Genomic DNA, 10383 nt, shown 5'->3' with positions numbered 1-10383 from the left:
GTTCTGGGTGGCCATGTAGACTCTCTGGTGCTGGGTCTCTCCCAGTGTGGAAAACATGCCTCCTGAGAACGGCTGCTTGCCTGCCTCACTGCTCACCCTCGAGCTGCTCAGGCCTGAAGGGCTCAGGCTCTCACTGGGTCAGGTCTGGCAACTCTTGCTGCTTCCGAACCGTCTCTCCCTCCTTCTGCCACTCAGTGGGGTTCCTCAGCTCTGCCTTTGATGTTCAGGGCTCCCAGGTTGCCGTATATAATCGAATCACTTATTTTTTCAGGTCTTTGTTGTAAGAGGGTCCACCAGAAGCATCCGACAACTCCGCCATCTTGGCCCCCTGGGCTATTCTTAAGTGATGAGAATTTTTCATTATTTTTTATTTTTATTCTTTATTATTATTCCATTTTTTTAATTCTTTATTCCATTATTCCATTTTCCATTATTAACTTGAATATCATCTATAACAGGAAAAATAAACTATCAGTTTTAAATATTTTAATGTGAGTATTAGCTTTAGAAAGTCATGAGGGCCTTATTTCCTGAAGAAAATGGGAACAGGAAAGACAACAGGTAAACAGAAAGTTTTAAATGGCAAGAAAGGTATGTGTGGAAATGTACTTTGAGGTGGTTGAGAGATTTGTAGCTGGAGAGAGGATTTATGAGGGGACAAGGAGGGTTACTACTCCAATAAGGAAGCAAGAGACTCCAAGAGACTCTGAGATTTCTTGGTATTTTGGACCTAACATAGAAGATGTCAAGTAAATCTGGGCTGGTACTGGTAACCAACTGCAGAAGTGTGAAAGAAAGTTTTAACACTCTATTGATATAATGGAAATCAACAAAGTTGGGAATTGCTTTAATGAATACCACATGGGAAAACAGACTGACTTCGCTATGGAGGAAAAAAAATCAGAAAATCTCCCTTTGAAAGGATGGTTACAGTATCAGTTTCCATTATAAATGAGGAATATAAACACATTGTCAAAAATACACATTGTCAAATGAATTTGAACAAAAATATTTTAGCTTTCTGTCAGTTAACTAGAATAAGTTTAGATTTTAATTTAAGCATCAAGAGGAATGGTCTAATGGTTTACGAATAGCCTTGCAGAGAGCAGAAGTGATAAAAATTGCAAACAGATGATATGTAAATAAATATTTGCATCGACTGGTATAAATATTTAGAAGTGCTGATAACTCCCAATTATCTTGTTTTAATTGGTTCACAGAGAAACTAATTTTTGACGATTGTACTTGGTCAATTAACACTTCAGTAGCTCAGCTGAAGTCTTTGATCTTAAGAATATTTTGGGGGTAGTTGGTCCTTTGTACCAGTGGAGAGATAAACCCTTCATTCAGTCCTGAAAACATAGTAGTTTGTAAGCCTCTTTCTCCAGCCAAACAGGTCTTGGTCCAGGAGAATGAAGCCAGGAAGGATATAATACTGAAATGTCAAAACCACTTGTACTGGGATTACGCTGGGAAGGAGAGAAAGGGACAGAGCTCACAGAAAGTGTTGGATATTAGCATTGAAATATCTATCATGACAGTGGTTCTCCAGTCATTAATGTATGATCATAAACAGTGCCTGATTTCCAAACAGGGGCAACTTAGATAGCATTTCAGAGAAGAAAGCAGGCATAGTCTGAAAGCTCCCCCATATCTTGCCCTCTCCCTCCCAATTTATATCCCATTCCCAATTTATATCTTACTACCAGCTTCCTCTAGGAAGAAAGGCCTGGTAATCTGCTTCTTAAGAGTCAACCAGTGAAAACCCTGTGTGGATCACAATAGTCCTATCCCATTGTGCATGGGGTCACCATGAATTGGAGGCCAACGTGACAGCAGCTAACAGTAACCAGCTTCCTTTGATAGTTATGTACTTTAATAATAAAAGTAGTTAGCTCCAGCTAGATTGTACCTGTCTTGTATTCTAAACCAATATTCAACTTTTACTGAGCCCCATAGTAGTAACTGATGTTCTTTATTAAATATTTCTGACTCCCCCTCTTCTAGGCACATGGAGGATTGCCTTCCTGACCCCTTTGCGGATAGGTGGAGCCACATGAGTAGTTCGGCACAGTAAGGAGCAAAAGTGAAGAGTCACATAACAATGTAATATATAAATTTTTATACGGGAAAAAGTAAAAAAATTAAAAAATTCACTATCTCAACATTTTAATCAAAGATTGTATGGAAGAATCCTGATCAAAAGGGAGAAAATGCAGAACAGAACTTCAAATTTTCATGGAATCCAGATTTTCGGGAGCCATGAACACTGGATGAACCCCTACAATGACTGCCCTGAAATAATCTTTAATTCCTTAAACCAAAAATATCCCCTGAAGTCTCCTTAAAACCAAACAATCATTTAGCTTAACCAGTAACGAATGTCTGCCTTGAGCATTGTGCTGTTTTAAGATCTATCTGTATGAGATCAAACTGAAGACAGAAACTTGGAAGATTAGATAGGAAATTTAGTGGATAATGACTTTATGTTAATCGGGGAGAAACAGCTAAGAAAAGGAGGGTGAGAATGGTTGCACAACTCAAAGAATGTAATCAATGTCATTGAATCGTACATGTAAAAATTGTTGTATTAGTACATGTTCTTGAAGTGTGATGTATCACTTTTGTGTAGCCTTTCTCACCATGGTCTTGTAACTCCCACCCAAGTGATTGGGTGGAACCATGAAAATAAGGTCTTTGGAACCCTAATGAAGGGATTGGCCAGTTTTGCCATCCTTCTAGGCTTTAAAGAGAGAGAATTCCAGAGCAGAGAGGGATCTCACCACTACCGAGGGCCAAGAGTGGAGTGTGTCCTTTGGACCTGGGATCCCAGTGCTGAGAAGCTCCCGGAACCATGGGACCAAGAGAGAGCTGTAACACTGTAGACGGCGAGAACCTGTGGCAGAGATACCAGCAGGAGAGACGGGCATGAAACAGCACATTGGGCTTCCTGGCCCATGGAGGGAGAAAGCTGAGTGCCTTTGGGCAGGAGGCTTACTGGCAGAGTGAGGTGCCTCAGGGCACTTACTGGCAGAGTTAAAAGAGCTTGGTAACACTTGCCGGAGCAGAGCAGAGCCAGAGAGAGGTATACCTGCAAGCACAGCTGAGAAGAGGCTGTCCTGATAGAAGAACTGTATCCTGAGTATTCCTGAACCTGAATTGTAACCTGTTACTTCCCTAATAAACCCCATAATCCTGAAAAAAAAATAGCCTAGTGTACATTTCAGTGCTTTTCCGTCTATAATTCTGTCTGTGCATAATATATTGTTTGCTTTTATGTTTTCATGTAATTGTGATAATATTACATATTCAATTTTATCCTATTTTATTTTCACTTATACTGTAAGCATTTCCTACGTGTAATTACATAACTACAACTCTTAATAAAGATAATTTTTTTAATCCTTATTAGATGGATGTCTCATGATTTAGTTGTATAATCTTTTACTGTATTTTAGAAACATAGGGTGGAATTTGGTGGATGAATTCAGCTACTTAACAACCCTTCCTGCTGATAGAAAATATTCACAGAGAAAAACAAAGTGGCAGATGGGGTGCAAAAACCAGACCCGTATCGTGGTTATCAGCTATGGCTCATAACAGTGTCTTAAGTGTTATCTGGGAGAGAAGAGAAATATTTTGAGAAAAGAGAAAATGTTCATGGTTTCAGCTTTGCTCGAAATTCCTAGTTACGAAGCTCATTGTAACCCTGTGCTTTCCATGTCCCTGGGGCTGGGAGGTGGATGGGAATCACCCATACATCCTGCTTCCTCTCTCAGAGACTGGTCTTTGAGACACCTCTGTCTACTTGGAAAATTAAGAAATTTGTAAAGGTAGCCCTACCTCCACATCTTGCTGTGGCTCAGTTCCATAATGCATACTCCAAGCCTTTTAATTCCCATTCCACTGTTGAGCCTTGCATTTTGCCCCTCTCCCCAATGCTGAATCATGCATGGGCTCTTTATAATGACCCAGCTTCCTCTCCTTCTTGGAGCACTGTGCAAGGCACATGTTTAAGCAAGATTCATGTTTTTGGCTTCCCCAGAGTCTCTATCTCTTGCTGTCTGTCCTTTTTTGTATAACAATGATTCTCAAAAGCAGCCCGTGAACAGGCAGCATCAGCATCACCGGGGGATGTGTTAGAAATGCAGATTCTCGGGCTCTACCCAGACCTACTGAATCAGAAACTCTGAGGGTGAGGCCCAGCAGTCCGAGTTTAGACAAGCCTTCAGGGTAAATATGGTGTTTGCTGAGTTTGAGAACCACTGCTATAGACCTGTCTCTGTGTGATGTATCTCTCTTGCCCACACCTTTATCTCAGTGGGGACTTATCCTCAACAGATCCTCAAATGGAAGTGCTTGCAGCAAGACAGTACATCCCTTACCATGTGCTCATCCACAAAAACTGGGCTTTCCTCATTTTTTTAATAGTTTTTTTTTTTTTTTTTTTTGAGCAGCTTTAGGTTTACAATAAAATTGCGTCGAAGTACAGAGAGTTCTTATGTAGCCACTCCTCACTCCCCTGCAGCCAGTTTTCTCCTGTTGTCAACATCTTGTATTAGTGTAGTACATTGTCACAACTGATGAATCGGTATTGGTACATTATTATTAACTAAAGTCCATGGTTTCCATTAAAGTTCGCTCTTTGTGTCGTACAGTCCTATCGGTTTTGACAAGTACTTACTGTCAGATAGCCACCGTTACAGCAGCATGCAGAATAGTTTCAGTGCCCTTAAGATGCCCTGTGTTTCACCTATTCCGCCCTCCCTCTCCCCCTAAACCCCTGGTAACCACTGATCTTTTCACTGTGTCAACACTGAGCTTTTCAGAGTTTCCATAGTTGGATCCCCCCCAACCCTTTGCAAAATGGCATATAGTTGGAATCATGCAGTACGTAGCTTTCGCAGATTGGTTTCTTTCACTTAGTCAAACCAAAAAACCAAACTCGTTGCTGTTGATTCCGACTCATAGTGACCCTACAGGACAGAGTGGAACTGCCCCATGGGGTTTCCAAGGAGCAGCTGGTGGGTTTGAACTGCCGACCTTTTGGTTAGCAGCTGAGCTCTTAATCACTGCGCCACCAGGGCTACTTTTACTTAGTAGTATGCATTTAAGTTTCCTCCATGTCTTTTTGTAGCTTGATAGCTCATTTCTTTTTATCACTGAATAATACCCATTGTATGGATGTACCACAGTTTGTTTATCCATTCAGCTATTGAAGGGCATCTTGGTTGCTTCCTTTCCTGGGTTTCACCCAGGCTTGAGTGAATTATGCGGCTTCAGTGGTAGCAAGAACATTCATCTGTGCTGCCTCTGCCTCTGCCCCTGCCACAGCGGTAGATGCCTCTGGTGTTTCGTTCGTGTCTCTCATTCTCCACTCTCTTCAAACAAACTCAGCTCTTTTTAAGATGTGATATGCTTCTTAATTTGGCTGACTACCTTTTCCACATGTGGTGCTAATACATACCCTCGGCTGGATCCCAGAGCTTTCCCTCATTTCTCATTCTCTTTGCTCTCAGCCCATTTGCTTGTTTTCCTCACGATACTATCCCAGATTTTGTCCTTTGAAACCCCCCTTAATAAGACATATGCAGTCAATAATTTCAGAAGCTGCCAATACATCAGTAGTTCAAACCGATCTTGTCCTCGTTTTAGCTCTCCAAGTAGGATAATTCCACCCAGTGTATAGTCTTCCATCACCCCAATATCTGACTCCATCTGCACTTACAGGTTGTAGCCCAGCCTGGCTTCCTTCAAGTCAGGGTTCCTCCGCGTCAGCACTGCTGACATTTTGGACTGGATAATTGCTGTGGGGAACTGTCTTGTGCATTGTAGGATGCTTAGCAGCCAATAGCTCCTCTGCTTCTCCAAATCATGACAATCAAAAAATATCTCCAGACATTGCCAGATGTCCCCTGGCTGGGGTGGGGAGCGCAAAATCACACCAGTGTGGAACCACTGCCTTAAAGCTTCCTCATTATCTTTGAACCTTCTACTGGAGGATTAACTACATGCGTTTCGTAATTACAGATCATCGTAAGACTCCCTGAACCTGCCTCATCGCTGCAATAACTATGTCATCTTGACACTAGTGAAATAATCCCTGAAGCTTGCTACTCTGATCTTCCCAATCTTCCCTCATTTGTTGTTGTTGGAGCTGCCATCAAGTTGGCCCCCAATTCATGGCGACGCTATGCACAATGGGATCAGACCCTTGTGATCCATAGGGTTTTCACTGGCTGATTTTTTTTTTTTTTTTTGGTCCCAATCTCAACCTCCTAGGTGTGGCCCTGACAGGGTCCTTGACTTTTTCTCTTCCCATAGTATATGGAGATGAGTGCTATGATACCTTTTTTGGTAAAAATCTTACTTATATCTATATCTACATACATGCATATGCAAAAAATAAAAATAAAAAGGCAGGCCACTATTCACTGCGTAAATGTAACACTAGGTTATCGCCAAGTAGTGAGATAATGAATGGTCTTCATTTCCCTCTTTATAATTTTATGTACTTTCTGAATTTTCTGCATGAGCCTGTTATTTATATAATTTAGAAAAAAAAAAACTTTTCAAAATGGTCTAAGGAGGGGAGAGACTGAAATAGGAAGATATAGTTATGGGTTTATTGGCAACGATCCAGGAATGGAGTGACAAATCTCATTCTCACCCACAGTAATAATATGGGAATACTAACCTCTCCTCATCTCACACTGTCCTCCCTCCTAATCTTTGGCTTTCTTTCAGGACCTCAAACAGGCTATGCTCTTTCCTGCCTTAGGACCTTTGCATAAGCTGTGCCTTCTGCCCAGAATGATCTTCCCCTCTCCTTTTCAAGTAGCTGCTCCATCTCAACTTTCAGGCCACAGCTTAAATATCACTCCCTGATAAACGTCCTTAATGTGATACCCCAGATGAGACCAATACCCTCTATATTTGTGGGCAAGATTATCACGATTCTTATGGTTTCAATTTTCTATGGATTGAAAAAAAAAGGGACTGAGAGGAAATTTTCCAAAATTCTAATAGTGGATGTCTTTGGGTGATAGAACTGTGGCTACACTTTTTTGTTTGTTCATTTGATTTTTTTTTCTTTTTTAATTTCTGTATTTTCCAAGTTGTCCTGTGATTAAAATGCATACCTTGTTATAAAGTTATTGCTGTTGTTGGCTGCTTTTGAGTCAGTTCTGACTCATGACTACCCCATGTGTGCAGAGTAGAACTGCTCCAAAGGGTTTTCAAGACTGTGACCTTTCAGAAGCAGATCACCAGGCCTGTCTTCCAAGGCGCCTCTGGGTGGGTTCAAACCGCCAACCTTTCTGCTAGTATTAGAGCATTTAACCCTTTGCGCCTCCCAGGAACTCCTTGTAATGGAGTAGTTCCATGTAATAAGGGGGTATGAGGTGTGGCAGTGAGTGACTGGAGTGAATGGAAATGTGGCTGGTAGAAATTTTGAACTGTGAGGCCAGGAAACCCAGTAGGTCACCAATGAATGCAAAGATTAAAATTACCAAGAAAGGTGGGAGAGAAGAGGAAAATTGTGAGCTACATGCTGGAATAAGGAGGAAGGCAACAGATGATAAAGAGTAAAAAAAAAAAAAAAACTGTTGCCATCAAGTTGCTTCTGATTCATAGCGAGTGACACTACAAGACAGAGTAGAACTGCCCATGAGGTTTCCGAGGCTGAAGGCTGAAATCTTTATGGAAGCAAACTGCCACATCTTTCTCCCACAGAGCAGTTGGTGGGTTCAAACCGCCAACCTTTTGGTTAGCAGCTGAGCACTTTAACCACTGCGTCACTAGGGCTCCTTTGGTAAAGGATAAGATGTGAAAAGGGGGATATGAATAATCATGTGAAGCAAGTTTCAACATAGCAAAGAGTCTGGAAGGGCCACTAGGGTTCAACAACAGATTGCTTTCTGCCCCTTATGCAATTGTACTTTGGAAGTAGTAACAATAGTGATACCCACTGGAGAGGACTGTTGAGGTGGGAGAGCCCAGTTTCCATTAATTTGAGGAGGCTGAGACAGAGGCAAGTTTTCTCACCTTAAAACGGGTGTCCAGGGAAGCACAATGAAAGAGGCAAGATAAGGAAGATGGAGGAGCATGGACTCAAGAAGGAGGGAGGCTGATTGAGATAAGAAAGAAGGGCATAAGGAGAGTTCAGGTATAGGTTTTCACTTAGCACAGGAGGCATGATTAGCATGGATGAGGAGTCAGAAGGTTGGGAAGCTGGCTGGGCACAGACAGGGCTGGCATCTTGGGTGTATGACTCGTGCGGTTGCACAGGGCCCCACACCTAGAAGAGTCCCATGGTTGGCCACCGCTTTGAAATTCCTAATAATTTTAGAACAAGGGGTCCCACATTTTCATTTTTACTCTGAGCCCCACAAATTATGTCACTGGTCTTGGGCACAGAGATCGATGATAGAGGCAGAGTGGATGTGGGAGGCTGCTGGGCAAACAGAATGTCCTTGTTGGGGAAGCCTGGAGGTTCATTCATTAACTGCTGTCTATTGAACAGCCACTATGTGTTGAACACTCTGCTAGACACTGCAGAAGATACAGGGATGAGTAAGAAGTTGCCTGGGTCCATGCTCTGATTCATGAGGAATTTGAGCCATTGCTTTCTTGTTGGAAGTGTTTTGAGCAACATTAATTGAGATTACCTTTTGTGAGAAAGGACTTCAGCATGGTTATTTACAGATTTTATGCATGTGGACTTCATAATTTTTCGTAAGTAACCTCAAAGGAAATGTTTCATTAAAATTGATAGCTTAATATGTAAACACTGGCCATTGATCACCTTGCATATTATTTATGGCAGATTTGAAAGATACTGGGTTCCTTGCCAAAAACCACCACTTGATATTTGAATAATTAATCCTTAGAAATTCATTATTTAATTATAAGGTTTAGACAGTAGCCTATGAAAGATGAAAGGGTTCTATGATTCTGTCTTGTCAGCTGACAGAAGATGGACATCTGAAAAGACAAGTTTGAAAGAAACAAAAATATTCTAAGCCAGATAAGAATTTAATGATGTCATGGAGACACCCTTGGAGTGAAGCCTTACTCAAATAGCTCTTATTCTGCTTTTTAATTTATTTTTATTCTAGGCCTTGAAGCTGCTAGAGCAAAAGTCAGAGACCCCTGAAAATGTCAGCATCAGCTTATCGGGAAGAGTTTCCATAGACGGTGAGCTCGACTAGAAGCAGCACAGAATTATGAGCCAAAAGACCCAAGCTGTATTCCTAAAAGAGAGCTCTGTGACCCTCTGGACCTCAGTTTCCCCATCTGTAAAGAAACCCATGAAGTTAAATGATCCCACGTTTTTGATGATGGCACTGTCTATGCTGGGAGTTGACCTAGGTCCAGCCTAAAGGCCCTTTCTGGTCCCCTCCACTTCAGAAATCGAGCATCCCACAGGATAATTAAGCTTACTGGTAATTCCAATTAAACAGATTATTCTTAAAGAATATGTTTTTATTGTATGATGTGAAAGTGGAGGGAAAAAGAGGAAAATATAAGAAGCAAGAGCGTTGTTGTTGTTAGGTACCATTGAGTTGGTTCCAACTCATGGCAACCCTGTGTACAGCAAAACAAAATGCTGGTCAGTCCTGTGCCATCCTCACAATCATTGCTATGTTTGGGCCCATTGTTACAGCCACTGTGTCAACACATCTCATTGAGGGTCTTCCTTTTTTCACTGACCCTCTACTTTACCAAGCATGATGACCTTCTCCAGGGACTGGTCCCTCCTGATAACATGTCCAAAGCACATGAGACGAAGTCACTTCTAAGGAGCATTTTGGCTGTACTTCTTCCAAGACGGATTTGTTTGTTCTTCTGGCACTCCATGGTATGTTCAGTATTCTTTGCTAACATCATAATTCAAAGGCATCAATTCTTCTTTGGTCTTTCTTATTCATTGTCCAGCTTTCACATGCATATGGGGTGACTGAAAATACCATGACTTGGGTCAGGTGCACTTTAGTCCTTAAAGTGACATCTTTGCTTTTTCACACTTTAAAGAGGTCTTTTGCAGCAGATTTGCCCAATGCAGTGCGTCGTTTTAATTCCTGACTGCCGCTTCCATGGGCGTTGATTGTGGATACAAGTAAAATGAAATCTTTAACAACTTCAATCTTTTCTCCATTTATCATGATATTGCTTACTGGTCTAGTTGTGAGGATTTTTGTTTTCTTTATGTTGAGGTGTAATTCATACTAAAGGCTGTGGTCTTTGATCTTTATAGTAAGTGCTTCAAGTCCTCTTCACTGTAAGCAAGCAAGGTTGTGTCATCTGCATATTGCAGGTTGTTAATGAGTCTTCCTTCAATCCTGATGCCGTGTTCTTCTTTACGTAATCCAGCTTCTTTTT

This window comes from Trichechus manatus, unplaced genomic scaffold (genome assembly GCF_000243295.1).
Source record: "Trichechus manatus latirostris isolate Lorelei unplaced genomic scaffold, TriManLat1.0 scaffold00054, whole genome shotgun sequence".
Taxonomy (NCBI): domain Eukaryota; kingdom Metazoa; phylum Chordata; class Mammalia; order Sirenia; family Trichechidae; genus Trichechus; species Trichechus manatus.
The sequence above is the reverse complement of the archived record's forward strand: the minus strand, read 5'-3'. Positions refer to the sequence as shown.